The sequence below is a fragment of the Panulirus ornatus genome, chromosome 46 (genome assembly GCF_036320965.1).
Source record: "Panulirus ornatus isolate Po-2019 chromosome 46, ASM3632096v1, whole genome shotgun sequence".
In the NCBI taxonomy this organism is placed as follows: Eukaryota; Metazoa; Arthropoda; class Malacostraca; order Decapoda; family Palinuridae; genus Panulirus; species Panulirus ornatus.
Genome location: NC_092269.1, coordinates 33,623,343 through 33,647,263, shown reverse-complemented (window position 1 = coordinate 33,647,263; position 23,921 = coordinate 33,623,343). Strand labels below are relative to the sequence as shown.

At 48.7% G+C, this 23,921-nt stretch overlaps 1 protein-coding gene across 16 annotated transcripts in view; it reads right to left on the bottom strand.

The window, feature by feature from the left end:
- LOC139763209 (uncharacterized) overlaps positions 1–23,921 on the bottom strand; it is a 708,912-nt gene that overhangs the window by 586,448 nt on the left and 98,543 nt on the right. Inside the window, exon 1 of one of the 16 annotated variants that reach the window (XM_071688981.1) lies at positions 4,740–5,369. The exons of 13 other annotated variants lie outside the window; for them this stretch is intronic. The gene's annotated coding sequence lies outside the window, so the exon portion shown is untranslated. Of the gene's footprint in view, positions 1–2,911; positions 3,346–4,739; positions 5,370–23,921 lie in introns of those variants that run through there. 2 more of the 16 variants (XM_071688994.1, XM_071688982.1) reach the window with 2 other exon arrangements.

The window sequence follows — 23,921 nt, the reverse complement described above, 5'->3', positions numbered from 1 at the left end:
TACGCCAAACATCTGATTTATATATCGCAGCCTCTTGTACGCCAATATCGTGCGATATCTCTATCATTACATCTAAGTTAGTGTGTGTGTGGATGTGTGTGTGTGTGAGTGAGTGAGTGAGTGAGTGTGTGTGTGTGTGTGTGTGTGTGTGTGTGTGTGTGTGTGTGTGTGTGTGTGTGTGTGTGTGTGTGTGACTATTTCCGCTGTATGGAGAGTCTTACACTCGTTGCCTCACCCATCTCCTGAACATCATCTCTCCCATCATACAACCTTTCAAACTGGCGTATAACATCAGCAATGATATCATCCTTTCATTAAGTCTTATCTGTCCAACCACCACTCATACAGCACTACAGAAGCAGTTATCTACATCAATAATTTCAAGACCTTTCCATTGACTGGGTCATCAATTTGGCTGTTCAATCCTCGTATCTTCTGATGACCTATCAACTGTCTAGGGTCATCAATTTCGCTGTTCAATCCTCATATCTTGTATAAACCTATTAATTACCTGGGTCATCAATTTGGCTGTTCAATCCACATATCTTCTGTAAACCTATTAATTGCCTAGGGTCATCAATTTCGCTGTTCAATCCTCATATCTTGTATAAACCTATTAATTACCTGGGTCATCAACTTGGCTGTTCAATCCTCATATATTCTTTAGACCTATTAACTGCCTGGGTCATCATATTAATTGCCTAGGGTCATCAATTTGGCTGTTCACAAACCTCGTATCTTCCGATGACCTATCAACTGTCTAGGGGTCATCAATTTGGCTGTTCACAAACCTCGTATCTTCCGATGACCTATCAACTGTCTAGGGGTCATCAATTTAGCTGTTCAAATCTGAACAGTTGTTCTCAGTTCGCCCTTCCTCTCACTCCTCCCCTCCCTCTCTGCTGTAGGCGCATACAAGGTCTCCTCCAGCTAGCCTTCTTCTCCTGCAGAAGTACTCACATATTCATGTCATCACCTTCGTTCGCCCTTCCTCTCACTCCTCCCCTCTCTCTCTGCTGTAGGCACATACAAGGTCTCCTCCAGCCAGCCTTCTTCTCCTGCAGAAGTACTCAAATATTCCTGTCAACACCTTCGTTGTCACACCCTGGCGCACTTTCCCTCTCTAAGGCGCCGTGGCCGAGCCTCAGAAGCGCGTATTCCCACACTGTCTTCACAGTGTTGAGGAGCTGGCCTGCGTCTTTAGAATCTCCACATTAAAATAAACTGGAAGACACTTCGAGTATTCGCCAGCAGACAGACACTTGGCCTCCTTATCTCTGGCTCTGTGTGTGTGTGTGTGTGTGTGTGTGTGTGTGTGTGTGTGTGTGTGTGTGTGTGTGTGTCCCGTTCTCTAACCTTGTATATGTATCAAGTCTATTCCTATGCGTAAGTACACACACACACACACACACACACACACACACACACACACACGTACACCAGCCTATGCCACGTACCCATTCGTCATTGACTGATCCATCCCGTTGCGATGAGCACCTGGGTTGGGTGGGGGCTGACTGCCTTGCCTTACATTCTGGTGTTCCCGTGGATGAATCATGGCCAGTGTATAAATAATACTAACAATAATAATAATAATAATAATAATAATAATAATAATAACAATAATAATAATAACAATAATAATAATAATAATAATAATAAGAAGAAGAAGAAGAAGAAGAAGAATAAGACCAAGAAGAACCACACACACACACACACATACATACATACATACATACATACATACATACATATATATATATATATATATATATATATATATATATATATATATATATATATATATATATATATATATATATATCGTGTTTCATCTTCCTCGAGGACTCATAAAAAAAAAAATATATATATATATATATATATATATATATATATATATATATATATATATATATATATATATATATATACAGAGCATGTATGCTTAAACAGGTTTTAACCAATTTAAATTCCACGTACATACAGACTTGTATACACAGCTGGCACACTGATCTTTATGTTAACAATGCTGCCAATACTACACACACACACACACACACACACACACAGACACACAGACACACACACACACGGGACCACGGAACTTATCCGTCCATTCCTTCCACTCGTTCCATACCCACTCACACTCCACCTTCCACACCTCACTGCCTCCACCTCATCTCGGTATCTAACTGTGTGGACTCTTTTGTGCACGGGGGGGGGGGGGTTAACTGTCCCGTGTTAGTACACTATGCGGAGGGTTTACACACTCTCCTTTGTATTTACACTCCTTTGAGATTACATTTTACACAGGAGGAGCTTTTTTTCCTTTAAAGGAAGGGGGGGGGGGAAAGGGGGGGAGGATGGTGGCAAACCTCTCTCTCTCTCTCTCTCTCTCTCTCTCTCTCTCTCTCCCCCACACACCCCCCGTGTGCAACGCTACCCAGGCCGAGCAGCGCCACTGGCACGAGGGAATGGGTAGCTTGCGTCCCGTCTCTCGATCCAGAGCCAGCCATGGAGGGAGAGAGACAGAGAGAGAGAGAGAGAGAGAGAGAGAGAGAGAGAGAGAGAGAGAGAGAGAGAGAGAGAGAGAGAGAGAGAGAGAGAGAGAGAGACTACAGCCACGACTGGAAGGAGGAAGGGGGGTGAAGGGGAGGGCGGTGTGTTCTAGATCGACTTGGATCCCTCGAACTGAACGCCTCCTCCGATGACTCGGGGAAGGGAGAGGAAGGAAGTCCCAGTTGAAGACTTCTTTTTCTTTTTTCCTTATCAGTCCACATCTTAATCTCTCTTATCAGTGAAGACACCACGACCACACACCCCCCGCGAAAAGGGCGCCTACGGAGCACGTGTGGTGCACCGGGGGAGGGGGTTGAATTATCATACAGATGAGACATGTAATTAACCTTACCCGACGAGTAGATTCAGACGCACGGATAAAATAGAGAGAGAGAGAGAGGCCTCGAGACCCTCGCTCATGGGATCACATTACACCACGGAGGATATGATCAACACGGGTCGGGGACATTCAAGGAATCGACGCACGTTAAGGAGAATCTAACAAAAGACGTGTTGACAAACAAACAAACAAATAAACAAGGAATCCTCTGTTATCTCTTTCGCACACACACACACACACACACACACACACACACACACACACACACCAAGGAACACACGGAGGCAACACGAAGCAACACACGACGGAGCTCACAAGCAGTACAAGCACCACACGAACACCTGACGGCCCACATCAACAGCAGGTGCAGGCAGACTAAGGAGGCGACCACCACTGCCGCGAGCACCACTACCACCACTGCCGCGACGAGCACTACCACCACTGCCGCGAGCACTACCACCACTGCCGCGAGCACTACCACCACCACTGCCGCGAGCGAACACTACCACCACTGCCGCGACGAGCACTACCACCACTGCCGCGAGCATCAACCGCACCGGGCACTCCCACTGCTACAAGCGGCACTACCACCGACACTACTGCTACAAGCACTAGCACCACTGTTAACAAGCACCACCACCAATCACCACTGCTAACAAGCACCACTACCAAACACCACTACTAACGCACCACCACAATCCCTACTGCTACCAAGCACCACCACAATCCCCACTGCTAACGAGCACCACCACCAAGCTAACAAGCACCACCACAATCCCCACCGCTAACGAGCACCACCACCAAGCTAACAAGCACCACCACCAATCCCCACTGCTAACAAGCACCACCACAATCCCCACTGCTAACAAGCACCACCACAATCCCCACTGTTAACAAGCACCACCACAATCCCCACTGCTAACAAGCACCACCACAATCCCCACTGCTAACAAGCCCCAACACCACCACCACAATCCCCACTGTTAACAAGCACCACCACAATCCCCACTGCTAACAAGCACCACCACAATCCCCACTGCTAACAAGCCCCACCACCACCACCAACAACACCACTGTTAACAAGCACCACCACAATCCCCACTGCTAACAAGCCCCAACACCACCACCACAATCCCCACTGTTAACAAGCACCACCACAATCCCCACTGCTAACAAGCACCACCACAATCCCCACTGCTAACAGGCCCCACCACCACAATCCCCACTGCTAACAAGCACCACCACAATCCCCACTGTTAACAAGCACCACCACAATCCCCACTGCTAACAAGCACCACCACAATCCCCACTGCTAACAGGCCCCACCACCACAATCCCCACTGCTAACAAGCACCACCACAATCCCCACTGCTAACAAGCACCACCACAATCCCCACTGCTAACAAGCACCACCACAATCCCCACTGCTAACAAGCACCACCACAATCCCCACTGTTAACAAGCACCACCACAATCCCCACTGCTAACAAGCACCACCACAATCCCCACTGCTAACAAGCACCACCACAATCCCCACTGCTAACAAGCACCACCACAATCCCCACTGCTAACAAGCACCACCACAATCCCCACTGTTAACAAGCACCACCACAATCCCCACTGCTAACAAGCACCAGCACCAAAGCGAGCATCACCCGGCATCATGATCACCCACACCAGGAAACACCACGCCAACCTCACCAGCATCACCGCGCACGCACGCACGCACGCACGCACGCCAGGTCACCTCCTCCCCCTCCAGGTGGGGGGCTGGCTCCGCACAGGTGAGAGGCAACACAACACAACACTCACAACACTTCACGGACAACACAACACTTACCGGGGGGGGGCAGGAAGACCTCGTGGCAGTCGACGCGATGTTTGTTGAGGCAAGCAGCAACAGGGTTTTGAGGGGGAGGGAGGGAAGAAGAGAGGGGGAGGGTGGTTGGTTGATCTCTTACGGTCGGCGGAGGAGGAAATTATACATGGACAACCCACACTCGGTTACTTCTTTATGTTTCTACACCTAACTCACGATCCCTCTCGCCTTCTCACATCTCTGAATACGACGACAAGTGGTCGAACTATACCGCAGGGGGCGTTGGTAACGGAGGGCGCAGTCAGTCATCGGAGGGGGAATCTTATTTTCTCTCTCTCTTTTTTTTTTTTCCAAAATGGGGAGGTTCACTTCAATATCCTGTTTACTAGAATCACTTTACGAAATTCTCCTCCCCCAGCCTCAGGGCTAGTGACCGTGGCTTGAGGTCACCACACGGGGGTCACGCACTATACACCACAACACTCCCGAGATGTTCACAGGTGTAGTCGAGAAGCGCTAGCCACCACGAGACCCAGCTCTCTCCCTCTCTCAGCGTCAGCGGAGGAGAGCGTTCCAACGTCCTGTCTCCGACGCATCCGAACGTACACTGAGTGACTGTCTCGCTCCTGCTGCTGCTGCTGCTGCTGGTACCTGCCTCACGCCCTCTGGTCTGGCTGGCCAGGCAGACCAGGAGGATGCAGGAGGGAGGGAGGGAGGGAGGGGTGGGGCGGCGGGGCGGCGGCGGTGGTGGTGGTGGTGGAGGAGTGAGGAGGAGGAGGAGGAGGAACACGAACTCTTGCCTCAGGTGAGCACAAAGACCGCGGCACAGCCAGACAGACACACACATACAGACAGACTCTGTGAGGGAGGGGTGTGTTGGGTGAAGGGACTCCAGGGGAGGGTTTCTGAGCACAGGAGGAGGAGGAGGGAAGCGAGAAATTGTAGGCAAAGGCAGAAGACGTTACGTCTGTGGTCCTGGAAGAGGGCAGGATGCGGTCATGATCAGGCAGGAGAGGAGGAGGAGGTGGAGGACTGATCCTAAGGTGAGGGAGGGAGGAGCGGCGGGGATGAAGACAGGTCACCTGCCTGGGGGTAAGACAATACAAAAAGGACATGAAGGATGGCAGGAGGAAATGGGACGGGGTGGAGAACAAGTTGCTGCCCGGTGTGACGACACGCGCCCCAGGCGCTGGACGACCAGGGCACGGGAACAGGTGGTGGGAGAGACGCAGGAGCCGCTGGAACAGGAGGAGCACGGGAACAGGAGGAGGCACGGGAACAGGAGGAGGCACGGGAACAGAAGGAGCACTGGGAACAGGAGGCTGGAGAGACGCAGGAGGCGTTGGAACAGGAGGCTGGGGTGAGACGCAGGAGGTACTGGAACAGGAGGAACACGAGAACAAGAGACGGGAGACACCAAGGATGTACTGGAACAGGAGGAGCAGAGGAACGTGGCGAGAGAGACGCAAGAGGTGCTGGAACAGGAGCACAGGAACAAAAGACACAGGAGGCGCTGGAACAGGTGGGTAGAGGAACAGGTGGCCTGAAGAGACCCTGGATGCGCTGGAACAGGTCGCGGGAGAGACGCGGGAGTTGAAGTGCTGGAACAGGAGGAGCAGCAGAACAGATGGCGGGGAAAGACGCAGGAGGTGCTGGAACAGGAGTAGGCAGAGGAACAGGTGGCTGGAGAAACAAAGGCACGACGAGGGAACAGATGGAGGAAGTCGTGAAGGAAAAGAGTGAGGTGGTGGACACGGGGCGGAGGAGGAGGAGGAGGAGCACCTCCTCCCGCTGCTCCCACCTTCCAAAGGACGCACAAAGAGGCGGCAGGTAACGGCAGATGATCCCCTCCCGAACTGTATCAGGAAAGCAGCCTTTCCCTTCCCTGTCCAAACCTCTCTGGGAAAGACAAAGAGGCTCCCGCTCAAGTACCCATTACTGACCCCGCGCACACACACACACACACACACACTACACTACACGATGCTTGCTCAGATCACCCTCCACCCCGGTGGTCAGACTGGAGATAAATTACTTGATGTTTTCACGTCTAGATGCCCCTCGAGGGGGTGCTCCTCGAGGGGGAAGGGGGTGCTCCTTGAGGGGGGGGTTTACTGGCGTTCAGTAACGATCGACAGCGGAACAAATGCGACTTCCAACGCTGTCTGAATCTTCAAAGTTGCCCAACGAGGCAGCAACTTAATGCTCAACGTCTGGTTGAAGTTAGGACATTAATGACCATCTGGGATGTACGCGAGTAAGACGTATAATGCGCTCGACGTAAGGACTCAGGACCGAAGTAAATAAAGATCCATCACCAGAGCGTCCAGAACTAAGAGGAAATGTAAGAGACGACGTGTCCCAACGCTAATGGCAGTGTGCGAGAAATGCAGATGATGGTACACACACACACACACACACACACACACACACACCAATCATAAGTTCCTCATTTAGGTACTCACTGTTGTGTGTGTGTGTGTGTGTGTGTGTGTGTGTGTGTGTGTGTGTGAGAGAGAGAGAGAGAGAGAGAGAGAGAGAGAGAGAGAGAGAGAGTCAAGTACTGGATTTTATGTGGATATTCAGACAATATTCAAAGCTAAGTACTGAGCGTAGAATTACTAATATATTGACCATACGATGCAGAAATACTTGGAAATATCCTGCTTAATATATCAATGTCGACCTTCATACATTTCACGAGTATTAACAAGACGTATATGTTATGATAAACAATCAGAAATAACCTTTCAAAAACCCGAGGGTCAAATATCTACATCACGGAAGGCATCCCACAGTGATAAGGGGCCAAAGTCTTGAGAGAAACGACAGACAGGGCAAAGGAATCGCACACGTTTACTTCCTGATTCACCTGCACGTAGGTACTCTACGGGAATTAACATGATACCTTCACACTGCTCTGGTGCTGGCGGAGGTGTGTACATTACGCGTTGGTGTGAGGTATCAACCATTCTGTACGGCACGGGAGGAGGAGGAGGAGGAAGGGAGGAGGAGGAGGAGGAGGAGGAGGAAGAGTAGGAGGAAGGGGGGGGAAGGAGGAGGAGGAGGAGGAGGAAGGGGGGAGGAGGAGGAAGGGAAGGAGGAGGAGGAAGGGGGAGGAGGAGGAGAAGGAGGAGGAGGAGGAGGAGGAGGAGGAGGAGGAGGAAGAGGAGGAGGAGGAAGGGGGGGGGAGGAGGAGGAGGAGGAGGAGGAGGAGGAGGAGGAAAGAAGAGGAGGAGGAAGGGGGGAGGAGGAGGAAGAGGAGGAGGAGAAGGAAGAAGAGGAGAAGGAAGAGGAGAAGGAGAAGAAGAAGAAGAAGAGGAGGAGGAGAAGGAGGAAGAGGAGAAGAAGGAGGAAGAGGAGAAGAGGAAGAGGAAGAGGAAGAAGAGAAGGAGGAGGAGGAGGAGGGAGGTCTGCCTCTCTCTCATGGGAGGGAGGCTCCTCTACACTTGTGAACACTGACTTGTGTCCTTCCGTGCGATCCTCAATCCTGGTCATCTCGTCTAACTCCACCCATCTACTGTCCGGGAAGATGGTATTCACCTTATGTCTGGGAGGAGGGGAGGGCATCAGCATGATGTGTGCACCAGCGAATTTTTTTTTTCCTTTTTGCATGTAAAGCGTCACAGAAGGGACAAAGCTCAAACCCGGTAAACAAGATCACAGTCAGTAAACAAGATCACAGTCCAGTAAACAAGATCACACCCGTGTAAACAAGATCACACCCTGTAAATAAGACCACACCCTGTAAACAAGACCACACCCTGTAAATAAGACGACACCCTGTAAACAAGACGACACCCTGTAAACAAGACGACACCCTGTAAACAAGATCACACCCTGTAAACAAGACGACACCCTGTAAACAAGACGACACCCTGTAAACAAGATCACACCCTGTAAACAAGACGACACCCTGTAAACAAGACGACACCCTGTAAACAAGACGACACCCTGTAAACAAGACCAAGCCCTGTGAACAAGATCACACCCAGTAAACAAGACGACACCCTGTAAACAAGACGACACCCTGTAAACAAGATCACACCCTGTGAACAAGATCACAATCAGTAAACAAGATCACACTCGGCAAACAAGACCACACCCTGCAAACAAGAACCCACCCTGTAAACAATATCACACTTCAGGTGACTCTGGCTTCCACATACCTCCTCCACAAACCTGTTCCACACCACTTCAGTTCCCACTACGTGCCCTTCCCAATCACCAGTTATGTACACGAGGCGATATCGCGCTTAATAACTACCCTTACCCCCAAATGACCTTTAATTGTTTACTCTCACGTCTAATGTAATCCTCACCCCTCACACACACCTCATGTAATCCTCACGTCTCTCATGTAATCCTCACCCCTCACACACACCTCATGTAATCCTCACGTCTCTCATGTAATCCTCACCCCTCACACGCACCTCATGTAATCCCCACGTCTCTCATGTAATCCTCATCCCTCACACACACCTCATGTAATCCTCACGTCTCTCATGTAATCCTCACCCCTCACACACACCTCATGTAATCCTCACGTATCTCATGTAATCCTCACCCCTCACACACACCTCATGTAATCCTCACGTCTCTCATGTAATCCTCACCCCTCACACACACCTCATGTAATCCTCACGTCTCTCATGTAATCCTACCCCTCACACACACCTCATGTAATCCTCACGTCTCTCATGTAATCCTCACCCCTCACACGCACCTCATGTAATCCTAACGTGTCTCATGTAATCCTCACCCCTCACACACACCTCATGTAATCCTCACATCTCTCATGTAATCCTCACCCCTTACACACCTCATGTAATCCTAACGTGTCTCCTGTAATCCTCACACCTCACACACACCTCATGTAATCCTCACATCTCTCATGTAATCCTCACCCCTCACACACACCTCAAGTAATCCTCACGTCTCTCATGTAATCCTCACCCCTCACACACACCTCATGTAATCCTCACGTCTCTCATGTAATCCTCACCCCTCACACACACCTCATGTAATCCTCACGTCTCTCATGTAATCCTCACCCCTCACACACACCTCATGTAATCCTCACGTCTCTCATGTAATCCTCACCCCTCACACACACCTCAAGTAATCCTCACGTCTCTCATGTAATCCTCACCCCCTCACACACACCTCATGTAATCCTCACGTCTCTCATGTAATCCTCACCCCTCACACACACCTCATGTAATCCTCACGTCTCTCATGTAATCCTCACCCCTCACACACACCTCATGTAATCCTCACGTAGACCATGTAATCCTCACCCCTCACACACACCTCAAGTAATCCTCACGTAGACCATGTAATCCTCACCCCTCACACACACCTCATGTAATCCTCACGTCTCTCATGTAATCCTCACCCCTCACACACACCTCATGTAATCCTCACGTCTCTCATGTAATCCTCACCCCTCACACACACCTCATGTAATCCTCACGTCTCTCATGTAATCCTCACCCCTCACACACACCTCATGTAATCCTCACGTCTCTCATGTAATCCTCACCCCTCACACACACCTCATGTAATCCTCACGTAGCCCATGTAATCCTCACCCCTCACACACACCTCATGTAATCCTCACGTAGCCCATGTAATCCTCACCCCTCACACACACCTCATGTAATCCTCATCCCTCACCCACCTCACGTAATCCCCACCCCTCACAACACGCCTGACGTAATCCTCACGTATCTCATGTAATCCTCACAATTCACACACACACACACCTCATGTAATCCTCACCCCCTCCTACACCTGGTGTAATCCACACCCCTCACACAATCCCATCCAGGATAATATATATCTTTGTTCTCTGCCAACAATAAATGATGCCTTATGACACACACACACACACACACACACACACACACACACACACACACACACACACACACGTCTCCTCCCCCCCCCCCCCCACTACGGCTCCAAGCTAAGCAGCTGACCCCCCCTGACCATCAATCATGCTCCACCCCATGTGAACCGGTTGCCAGGCTCCACCTTGACTTCCACCCCATGTGAACCGGTTGCCAGGCTCCACCTTGACTTCCACCCCAGGTGAACCGGTCGCCAGGCTCCACCATGACTTCCACCCCAGGTGAACCGGTCGCCAAGCTCCACCTTGACTTCCACCCCAGGTGAATCGGTCGCCAGGCTCCACCTTAACCTCCACCCCAGGTGAACCTGCAACCGAGCTCCACCTTGACTTCCACCCCAGGTGAACCTTCCTCCAAGCTCCACCTAGACTTCCACCCAAGTCGACGCCTGCCCAAGCAATCGTACCTCCGATACAGCACTTCGATGTGGGAAATAATAATAATAATAATAATAATAATAATAATAATAATAATAATAATAATAATAATAATAATAATAATGAATAATTGGCTGACGACCCCTGGAACTCTGGCAGATTCGTCTGGACATGTGTGGGTTGACACCTGGTCATGAAAACACACACACACACACACACACACACACACACACACACACACACACACAATTTCTCAGCCTATCTACGCGGGTTCACAGTGTGAGAGAGAGGGGCCCCCATGCATGAAAGGCCTTAGGCTAAGGAGTGTTAGTGGCCCCCCCGAGCTCCGTAAACATGGGCCCTCTGATGTTAGCCAGAGGGAGGGAGAGGGAAAGGGAGGGAGGAGGGTACCCTTCAACCGTACTTCAGGGGCTGGGGACCGGTCTAAGAACACCCGCGGACCTGATGGGATCCCTGAGGTGGTGATGGTGCTCCTGAAAGCCCGATGAAAGAAGGGTGGGTCCTATATTTTCCTTCAGCATCCATCAGAAAACAGAATACGGGTGGTTGTATGCGGTAACTGGCATAAAAACGCACCAACAGAAAACGGGAGGGTTGTACTAAGCCCATATACACCGAAGACACAATGAAAAAAAAAAAAATAACTTAATAAAGGACAAGATGATGCCCTCTGTCACTTGGACAGAAGATGGTGTAGTCTATCACATGGACAGAAGAGGATGATGTCGCCTGTCACATGGACAGAAGATGGTGTTGTCTATCACATGGACAGACGAGGACGAGGCCCTCCATCGCACTGGACAAATGATGATGACGATGTCCTCTGTCACATGGACAGAAGAGGATGATGCCCTCAGTCACCTGGACAGAAGATGGTGTTGTCTATCACATGGACAGAAGAGGACGTCCTATCACATGGACAGAAGACGACCTCCTCCATCGCACTGGACAGAAGATGATGACGATGTTCTCTGTCATATGGACAGAAGACGATTCCCTCTGTCGCACTGGACAGATGAGGAGGACAATGTCCTCTGTCACATGGACAGACGACGAAGCCCTCCATCGCACTGGACAGATGTCCTCTGTCATATGGACAGACGACGACCCCCTCCATCACACTGCACAGAAGATGTCCTCTGTCACATGGACAGACGACGACCCCCTCCATCGCACTGGACAGAAGATGTCCTATCACATGGACAGAAGACGACCCCCTCCATCGCACTGGACAGAAGATGTCCTCTGTCACACGGACAGAAGACGACCCCCTCCATCGCACAGGACAGAAGATGATGTCCTCTGTCACATGGACAGACGACGACCCCCTCCATCGCACTGGACAGAAGATGTCCTATCACATGGACAGAAGACGACCCCCTCCATCGCACTGGACAGAAGATGTCCTGTCACACGGACAGAAGACGACCCCCTCCATCGCACTGGACAGAAGAAGATGTCCTCTGTCACACGGACAGAAGACGAACCCCTCCATCGCACAGAACAGAAGATGATGTCCTCTGTCACATGGACAGAAGACGATCCCCCTCCATCGCAACTGGACAGAAGAAGATGACAATGTCCTCTGTCACATGGACAGAAGACGACCCCCCTCCATCGCAACTGGACAGAAGAAGATGACAGCGTCCTCTGTCACACGCGGTACATAAAGTTACCCTCCTCCTCCTCCTCCTCCTCCAACCCCAGGGGCGTCGTGCACACGACGGGCTGAACCTTGTGGGAAAAGGCGCATTAATACCCCCCACCCATACGTAACCCGGTGGCAGAAGCGGGAAGTATAAGGCGTGGTGCTGCGGCGCTCGGGGCCCGGGGCGCTCTATCGCACACAATAAATTCAATCAGAATAATGGAGACATGATTCATGAGCCGTGCGTACCGCGCCGCGATACGCCAAGCGTAGAGGAGAGAGGCTGGATCGCGCGGTAACGCGAAACTACTCATGACCAATGTGCTATAATGTACATAGCTGTATAGACAGCTGCTATATATATATATATATATATATATATTCTTTCTTTCAAACTATTCGCCATTTCCCGCATCACCGAGGGAGCGTTAAGAACAAAGGACTGGGCCTCTGAGGGAACATCCCCACCTGGCCCCCCTCTCCGTCCCTTCTTTGGAAAAAAACAAACAGACAGATAGATAAATAGATAGATAGATAGATAGATAGATAGATATAGATAAATATAGGCTGATTGATAGATAGATAGATAGATAGACAGATAGATATAGATAGAAAGGCGTGCGAGAGATAGAACGAAACGGATCGATGTGGTATACGGGGGGCGACGTGCCGTCAATGGACTATCCCAGGGTATATTCAGCAGCCGGAGGAAATCCAAGGACACGTATGTACGAATTAGGAGGGCCGTGGTTTAGGACCATTACACATGACAGCTTGAGAATGAATGCGAGCGAATGAGGGTCTTAATTCTTACTCCGCTCCTGGCGCTAACGCGGGAAACGGCGACCAAGTATGTATGTCCACAGGCCAACCAGAAATGTCTGGAAAGACCATCATTGGAGGCAAATTTCTCCTTTTCTTTTTTTTCTTCGGAAGCCGATACTCCACTTCTGTGCTACCCCTCCTCAAGACCTCCGATACTGCCCGCGTATCGGATATCGGCGACACCAGCCACGTCCCATTAAAATCGGCTGACTTGTTTTACTTCGGAAAACATACTTGACCCAACAGAGAATTACCGATGCCAAAAAAAAAAAAAAGAGCCACTAAGAAAAGAATTATGGAATACAAGAAAGTATGAAAATTAGACAAGAAAGTATGAAAATTAGACAAGAAAGTATGAAAATTAGACAAGAAAGTATGAAAATTAGACAAGACAGTATGAAAATTAGACAAGACAGTATGAAAATTAGACAAGAAAGTATGAAAATTAGACAAGAAAATGATTAATATGGCCTTAACATTAATCATAACATTTTGACAATAGAGTGATTAGCATGGCCTTAACATTAATCAGATTATGATAAAGATAGACAAATAAGAAATTAAAGTATATTTGTCTTTATAAACGACTTAAAATAAGACGATGCTTCACACAGTCAACATTAATCTATGCAAATTATTCAGGCTATATATATATATATATATATATATATATATATATATATATATATATATATATATATATATATATATATATATATATATATATATATTATCCCTGGGGATAGGGGAGAAAGAATACTTCCGACGTATTCCCTGCGTGTCGTAGAAGGCGACTGAAAGGGAAGGGAGCGGGGGGGGCCCTGGAAATCCTCCCCTCTCTTTTTTTTTTCTTTTTTTTTCCAAAAGAAGGAACAGAGAAGGAGGCCAGGTGAGGATATTCCCTCAAAGGCCCAGTCCTCTGTTCTTAACGCTACCTCGCTCTCGCGGGAAATGGCGAATAGTATGAAAGAAAGAAACACACACACACACACACATATATATATATATATATATATATATATATATATATATATATATATATATATATATATATATATATAAATATATATATATATATATATATATATATATATATATATATATATATATATATATATATATATATACACATTCAATCAGGAATCAACATACTCTGTGTGAGAGTGTATGTGTGTGTGTGAATCAGGGACACTTCATCTGCCCGGACTGGAAGCTTGTGTATACACGATACAGAAAACAGGTATTGGGGTAATGATGCCTTACGAATGGTTAATAGTTTTTAAATGTAAATCACTCGAACATGAAGAATGCTAACCGACCGGGAGCGAGCAAACAAACAAACAAAAAATAAGAGGGTTTGTTTATTCTTCCAAATGCAGTACACATACCATGGAAAATGTACTCGTACACACAGACACACGTACACAGAAACATACACAAGGGACACACACACACACACGGCCGTGTAGTGTAGCGGTTGGCGCGACAGACCACAAGTGGGCAAAGGGCCCGCCCAGAATCCGGCTGGCGTGAGTTCGAAATCTGGATGCGGCACTTGGCCCACAGCCAATCCCCAGCTGTTCATACTTTGCCCGCCGCGGGAGGGTGGCCGGTAAATGGGTAGAGTAACTGGCTTGGGCTGCGGTGTGTGTGTGTGTGTGTGTGTGTGTGTGTGTGTGTGTGTGTGTGTGTGTGTGTGTAAATAACACACACACACGAGCAGAAACATGGTACATGTGTACAAGGCTAAGAGAAATGGGGGCAACACCGAGTGTAAAAACCTCCCCTTGGAATCTTGCATATATAATAACCTCTCTCTCTCTCTCTCTCTCTCTCTCTCTCTCTCTCTCTCTCTCTCTCTCTCTCTCTCTCTCTCTCATACACCGATATCTTGACGAGGGAGGGAGGGAGGGAGGGTGGCTTAAATCTGGCATGACTTCAAGGTAAGGAAAACGCTGATACAGCGACGAGGGTTGCGGGGCGAGGCTGTAAATATTGTGTGTACGTGAGAACAGCCAGGGAGAGAAAGAGTCAGTGATGGTGGAAGCGAGGGAGGGTGGGAGTGGTGGAGGAGTGGTGAGGTGGAGAGAGCGGAGGGAGGATGTGGTGGTGGTGGTGGAGGAGGGGCGGCAGGAGGAAAGTGGCTGAGAGGTAGTGAGGGAGGGAGGGAGGAAGGGAGGGAGTGGTGGAGGAGTGGTGAGGTGGAGAGAGGATGTGGTGGTGATGGTGGAGGGACGGCAGGAGGAAAGTGGCTGAGGTGGTGGTAGTGGTGGTGGCAGTGGTGGTAATTGTGTGGTAGCGAATGCTTATAGTATGTCACTTGCTGGTGTATGCGAATTAACCACATGTGTGTGTGTGTGTGTGTGTGTGTGTGTGTGTGTGTGTGTGTGTGTGTGTGTGTGTTTAGAACAATCAAAGCACAAAGTTATCGACAACAAATATCCACTTCGCACAAAATAAAAAAAAAAAAAATTCCCTTCGTCAACCTTGCAAAAAAAAAAAATAGGGGTGTGTGTGTGTGTGTGGTGTGTGTGTGTGTGTGTGTGTGTGTGTGTGTGTGGTGTGGGGTTGTGGGGGGGTGTCATTTCCTGTATCTCGTCCCGTAATCTAACACCTTCAGTTTATCTCGTAACAGAATCAGGTGTGCGTGTTGGTCACCATCAAGATGCAATTTACTCGCGCCAGCACCATGCAAGGTGGAGTGTGTGTGTGTGTGTGTGTGTGTGTGTGTGTGTGTGTGTGTGTGTGTGTGTGTGTGTGTGTGTGTGATTGTGCGTGTTGCCTCTGCAAGCATAAATCTCTGCCTGAAAGCACCAGTGAACACTCTATGATCCACTGAGCTCTTACTGTCCTAAATATACTTAACACGTCCTATACTGTCCCACATATATACTTAACACGCCCTATACTGTCCCACATATATACTTAACACGTCCTATACTGTCCAACTTATATACTTATCACGTCCTATACTGTCCAACTTATATACTTAACACGTCCTATACTGTCCCACATATATACTTAACACGTCCTATACTGTCCAACTTATATACTTATCACGTCCTATACTGTCCAACTTATATACTTAACACGTCCTATACTGTCCCACATATATACTTAACACGTCCTATACTCAATTACATATATACACCAAAATACAGTATTCTAAAGAGACGAATTATGATTAATCCAAATGGGTCGTGGATTTATGCAAATCCGCGAGAAGTATAGGTAAGGCCAGGGTCTGCAAAACACACAACTGTGCTGTGGTAAGTGCAGCTCCTTGGCCATCATTTGTACAGGTAGATTGTGCCATCCTTTGACGCTAGTCTCAGACGCCTACAGAATACAGAATATCCCTAGAATTGGCTTTCATTCATTCTCTTATCCCTAAAAGTGTCTTTCATTCATTCTTTTATCACTAAAATTGTCTTTTATTCATTCTTTTATCCCTAAAAGTGTCTTTATTTCGTTCTTTTATCCCCTAAAATTGTCTTTCATTCATTCTTTTATCCCTAAAAGTGTCTTTATTTCGTTCTTGTATCCCCTAAAAGTGTCTTAACTTCGTTCTTTTATCCCCTAAAATTGTCTTTCATTCATTCTTTTATCCCTAAAAGTGCCTTTTTTCATTCTTGTATCCCCTAAAAGTGTCTTAACTTCGTTCTTTTATCCCTAAAAGTGTCTTTCATTCATTCTTTTATCCCTAAAGGTGTCTTTCAACTATTCTTTTATCCTTAAAAGTGTCTTTTATTCAGTCTTCTATCCCTAAAAGTGTCTTTTATTCATTTTTCATCCCTGAAAGTATCTTTTACTCACTCTTTTATCACCAAAAAGTGTCTTTTATTCATTCTTTTATCCCTAAAATGGTCTTTGTTTCATTCTTTTACCCCTAAAAATGTCTTTTTTTCATTTTTGATCACCTTAAAGTGATTTTTTAAGTTGTCCCTTTTTTTTTTGTTTATCTGTCCTATCTTTTTCGAAACTTTCAGCGAGTCAGTTAGACACAGACGAGCCAAATTACGAAGTCAGTCGCTACAGAAAAACGGCATTCTGGGTCAGTCGCTCCAGAAAACGGCGTTGTGGATCAGTCTCCACGGAAAACGGCGTTCTGGGTCAGTCTCTACAGAAAACGGCGTCCTGGGTCAGTCGTTACAGAAAACGGCGTTGTGGATCACTCTCCACAGAAAACGGCGCTCTGGGTCAGTCGCTAGAGAAAACGGCATTCTGGGTCAGTCGCTATAGAAAACGGGCGTCGTGGATCAATCCCTACAGAAAACGGCGTTCTGGGTCAAGCTAAGGCATTTTTTTTTTCTCCTCCACATCTTCAATCAAGTCAGCTCCTGTCTTACCTTACTCTTAAACGAAGTAAGTGTTGTCTTAATCTAATATTTACGAAAAATAAAAAACTAAGTTAAATAAAAAATCCTGACTCAAATTCATTGGAACCTGTGTAACGTCTCCAGAAAAACACGTTCGGGAAAATTGGAAATTATTTGCATACACAACCCCCTTTCTTAATGAACCTTCCTCCCCCAAAATCCCTCGTCCTCCATGACGGCACGACGCTACGGTACAAAAAAAAATGTCAAAAATGAAAACATGAAAAAAAAGAGAGACGTAGAGAGAGAGAGAGAGAGAGAGAGAGAGAGAGAGAGAGAGAGAGAGAGAGAGAGTAATGAGCACCAGCTCCCCTCAAGTACAACAACAGAATTTTTGTTGATCACGAAAACTGTTGGAAAGGGCTGTCAAAATGGCCATCTATGGCCCCGGTGGTTAGTTAGCCGGCCATCTGTGGCTCCAGTAGGGAGCTGGCCATAACGAATGGTCCCTTCAACCAGATGGCCATCACCTAGGGCCCTTTCAGGCAGCTGGCCACCGCCAATGTCCCCCATCAGGTAGATGGTCTCCAATGGCCCCCATCAGGCAGCTGGCTACCAACCATGGCCCCTTCAGGCAGCCGACCACTACCCACAGCCCCTTCAGGCAGCTCACCACTACCCATAGCCCCTTTAGGCAGCTAGCCACTACCCATAGCCCCTTCTGGCAGCTAACCATCACCCACAGCCCCTTCAGGCAGCTGACCACTACATATGACCCCTTCAGGCAGCTGACCACCACATATGACCCCTTCAGGCAGCTGACCACCACATATGACCCCTTCAGGCAGCTGACCATCACCCATGGCCCCTTCCCCAGCTTATCCCCGGTCATCTCCAGCACCACAACACAACCATCCGTTCAAGTCGACCCTCCGGGCGGGGATACATACGCTTAATGCTTCTCCCGCCCTAAGACGCTACGGGAACGACCCTGACTACAGCAGGAGGGCCACTTACGCACCGTTACGCTCACGACCATGTTTTAACGTATGACGTAACGGTACAGTCATGACGACATGTCTTAACGTATGACGTAACGTTACAATCGCAGGGTGACATCACGAAACTCTATACCTACCCAGACCATCTTTATCTTTATCAATCCAGACTATCTTCGTCTATCCAGGCTATCTTTATCTATTTATCTCCCTCATCAGACTCTGTCTATCTACACATTTTCCCACCCTTCCTCCTCCTCCTCCTCCCCCGCCGCTCCCTAGACCTTACACTCGCCCCAACAGATCCCTATACTTGCCCCTAACAGGTGGGTGGGGGCGAAATCCTGCCCCGAGGCGCCGCCTCTTGACCACCCGGCCCTAATTTGTCCCTGACCGGCCCTCAGGTGGGGGAAGGAGGAGGAGGAGGACCCCCGACCCTTCGGTAAAACAGATACACACACAGGGTCCATAAGCTGTGAGAGAGAGAGAGAGAGAGAGAGAGAGAGAGAGAGAGAGAGAGAGAGAGAGAGAGAGAGAGAGAGAGAGAGAGAGCTCTCTATTCGTATACACGACGAGGGAGCCTCTTACACTAGTGGGGTGCCCCCCCCCCCCGCCCACATCTCTTGTCTCTCTCTCTATCGTAATCATACATAGGATTCTGAGTTTTTCTATATAGTTACATACAATTCCCTCATCTTTTCTTTTCCTCGCCGCCTGGTTCGTTCCATGTGTCCACAACAACAACAACACTGCTGCTGCTGTTGAAGAAATCATTCTCTCGTGTTCCCCTGTACATATATATATATATATATATATATATATATATATATATATATATATATATATATATATATATATATATATATATATATATCCCAGCTCTTGCTCTCACAATCTCCTCTGACTTACGACCACTGTTTATATTAAGCCTGTCATGGCCACCAAGTTGTTCACACAAGGCTCTTGCGTCTCCGCTTATCTTTCCCTCTTCTAAATCGAGCACATCGGGGTGGGGGGAGGGACTTACCTCCTCTCTCTACCACAACTCATTCTCCTCAAATTTGGCGCCACACTTGCTCGCGTGCCTTTCAAGCAATCCTCTGTGGTCCCTGATGCGAGGCTGCCAGACGTGCAGTATCTTGGGGTCGAAGGTACGACGTTGTACATCGCCCCTTCTAAACAATCCACCGACCAAATGCATCATGACATTAGCTGGGTTTCAAAACTTCTCTGAAATCATTCATCTCATCGATGCTGCATTTTTTCTTAAGGGGGTCCTTCATATTTCGTACTCACTGGTACCCCTCACTTCCTTCATTAATTCTGGTATGTCTCGTTGACACAACAGGGGACAATTCTGCGTCATTTGATGTCTCGTTCATCCTGACCAGAAACACCAGCGGCACCGAAGACTTACCCCTGTGGAACTCCACTTGACAACCTCGCCCAGTTGGAGATGGTTCCTCCGACGTGTATCCTCCTGTTCCCTCCCACTTGTGTGGGTGTCAATCCATTCACGTAGCCTTCCTACCTTGGACATCCAGGGGCCTTAATGTCTTGGTACGTAATCAATCTTCGGTTGGGTATGGCATCAAAGGGGCCACCTGGCAGCACAACAATGCACAATAAACCAACTTGTCTCCCCTTTCTATTCCAAGATCTTGCTCACTCTTCCATACAAGTCCAATAGATTCGTCATGCAAGATCTGTTCTCTATCTCCCTTCGCGTGTTTTCGCCTAAATGGCTCGAGCCACTCAAAACTATTCTAACTTGTTGATCGTCATCTCTAGCATCTTACAGGCCACGATCGCAAAGACAATACTGGTCTGCAGTGGAGGGCCAACTTCTCTATCGCCTTTCTCATACATTGGCACGACACTGAGTCTCCAGATTCCCCGGAACACTGCCCTCGTCTGAATCACTACTGGACTGCCGAAGGTCTGATCGCATATTCTATGGGTTACAGACAGCGAGATGCCATCTGGTGCACGGCCGTTCAAACTTCTGGTAAATTCACGACAGTATTTTCTAAGGCACTTCCCGCAACCCTGGCTAGTAGCAACAAGAATTCGGGAGACCCTCTGGAAGAAGATTAGCTTAGAATATTCAATATCTTTTCCTTTATGGCCTCTCTAATCTCATCATGTGATCCTCTGCTGTTCGCCGGTACATCACACCTTTACTAATTGGTTTAGGAATTTCCTTTATCAATGGCGTTGCTTTCATACCTCGCTTATCTTTCCCTCGTGCGCTCCGAATACAACCTTGACTTCTGCCTCTCCCCATATCTCTCCCATATTGTGTCCCTTCCATACGCCTTTTGTTATTCTCTCCTCTCTCTCTCTCTCTCTCTCTCTCTCTCTCTCTCTCTCTCTCTCTCTCTCTCTCTCTCTCTCTTCATTCCCTTCTGCTGGTAAGCACCTTCCTAAGCCCTCGCTGTACATGTCACAAAATCTGTTACAGAACTACTACTCTGTATCCCAGGTCCTGGAGTACATCCTCCCAATACGCGCGCGCGCGCGCGCGTGTGTGTGTGTCTGTGTCTGTGTGTGTGTGTGTGTGTGTGTGTGTGTGTGTGTGTGTGTAAATGTCTCGGCTCAAAAACGGGACCTGAATTGGGCGTCGCTGGCCACCCCCTGACGAAGATGGTCTTCAACCCTGATCATGGGAGGGGTCTTCCCCTCCTTAACCCCTGATCACGAGGGAGATCCTCCCCTGATTAAGGGGGGGTTATCTCCTCACCCCTGAGCATGGAGTGGATCTCCACCCCCCCTGATCATGGGGATGAACCGTTCAGTCTGTTCACCCCAGAAACTGTTGTGAATACGAAGACAAACACGAAAAATAAAACACCCAAGACCTCCAAGCACCCAAGACCTCCAAACACCCAAGACCTCCAAAATATTTAACACCTCCAAACACCCAAGACCTCCAAACACCCAAGACTTCCAAAACATTTAACACCAAACCCCCCTGCGCTCCTCTTACAGAGATCATCTGTCACACACAGCCGACACAGCTCCAGCCTTCTTTAATAACCTCAGGAAAACCAGTTGCACCTCTTGCCCCCCCCCCCCCCACCTACCTACCTCTCCCTCCTTCCCTCCTCTCTCTCTCTCTCTCTCTCTCTCTCTCTCTCTCTCTCTCTCTCTCTCTCTCTCTCTGTGTCGGGCTTAAGGAAGGGAGGGGGGGCGGGGTTAGGGAGGGACTGGGTGAGGAACGAGAGAGAGAGAATGAGAGAGAGAGAGAGAGAGAGAGAGAGAGAGAGAGAGAGAGAGAGAGAGAGAGAGAGAGAGAGAGAGAGAGAGAGAGAAAGGGGATTACGTCTTACATGGGAGGGATTACATGCTTGGTACATGTGTGGGGGGTTATCTGTCATGCAGAGGGACCTACGTGTTTTATATGAGGGTGGTTATATGTCATGAAGGAGGTGTCGAGGGCTTGGTGAGAGGATGGATTTGGGGAGGGAGGGGAAAGAAAGCCCTTTGGGTGGACGCCAAGGCTACAAGGGCCGGCCAGAGGTAAATCCCTCGAGCACCAAGGCGTCAAGGGCTGTTTACAAGCCATCGCTACAAGCACAACCTTGTGGGACACGACACACCTGGGGGAAAAAAAAGTGGTCCAGGCGGAAACTTTAAAAGTCCCTCCTCCCCTCTGCATACATCGGCCTTAGGAAATAAACCAGTATTGTGGGGCACGAGGGGATAAACCCCGGGAGGACGAAGGTTTAGCGTCGTATGGAAGGTGAGTTGGTTTAGCGTTTGCATGATGTCGCCTCATGCAAGGGGTTCGATCCCCTTGTGTGAAGGCTTATTCCCCGTGTATATGGGGTTTAAACCCCTTTGTATAGGGTTAAACCTCACATATAAGGGGTTAAACCTTGTACATGCATAAAGCGTTAAACCTTTATACATATGTGTAAGGGGATTAAACATGTGGTAAACCATGTGTACAAGAGGTTCAACCCCGTGACCCAGGAGTTCAACCTCGTGATCCAGGGGTTCAAAACCTCACGTAGCTGGGTTTCACCTCTAAAAACGAGTTTGTTAAACATATACACTAAAATTAAACCACATCTTCGCCGGGTTTCTAAGGAACCTCGTAAATTTGGGGTTTAGGAGCAGGAAAATGGAAGGGGGTAGGGGGTTTGAACCCCTTGATAACGGCAGTACGACCCTTGAGCACGCCAGTACGACCCCCTTGAACACGACGTTACGACCCTACAACGCAACGTTACGACCTTTTGAACACGACGTTACGATCCGACAACGCAACGTTACGACCTTTGAACACGACGTTACGACCCTACAACGCAACGTTACGATCCTTCGAACACGACGTTACGACCCTACAACGCAACGTTACGATCCTTTGAACACGACGTTACGACCCGACAACGCAACGTTACGATCCCTTGAACACGACTATACGGCCCGACAACGCAACGTTACGATCCTTTGAACACGACGTTACGACCCTACAACGCAACGTTACGATCCTTTGAACACGACGGTACGACCCGACAACGCAACGTTACGATCCCTGAACACGACCGTACGAGCCTTGGTTAAAATGGCCTTGTCTCTGACCTGCCAATTACGGGGTCAGGTCACAGACCAGGCCATTAAACCCTGGGTCACACCCTCGTGCTCAAGGGTCGTACCCTCGTGCTGAAGTGTCGTGCCCTCGCGCTCACTAACAGTTCATTCATTAACACACACACACGCAATCATGTGACGCGTTACGGTTCAACGTGACGGGAAGCAAGACTGTTGCTGGACCCTGGCAATATCCCCCTCCCCCCTGCCGTCACTGGTGCGGAGGGAAAGGGGAGTTGGGGAGGGAAGGGGGGTAGAGGAAGACGGACACGGGGAGGGATGGGTGGGGGAGTCATGGGAGAGGGTGGGAGGAATAAGGGAAGAGATGGGGTGGGGTATGGAAGGTGGTGGGAAGGGGAGGGGGAGGAGGAGGAGGAGGAGGAGGAGGAGGAGACAGAAGAGGAAGGGGAGGAGGTGAAGGAGACGAGGGAGGGACGCAGAGAGGGGAGGGGAAGTAGACAAGGGAAGGGGATAGCTCCCATTCACCCCATTTTTTGACAC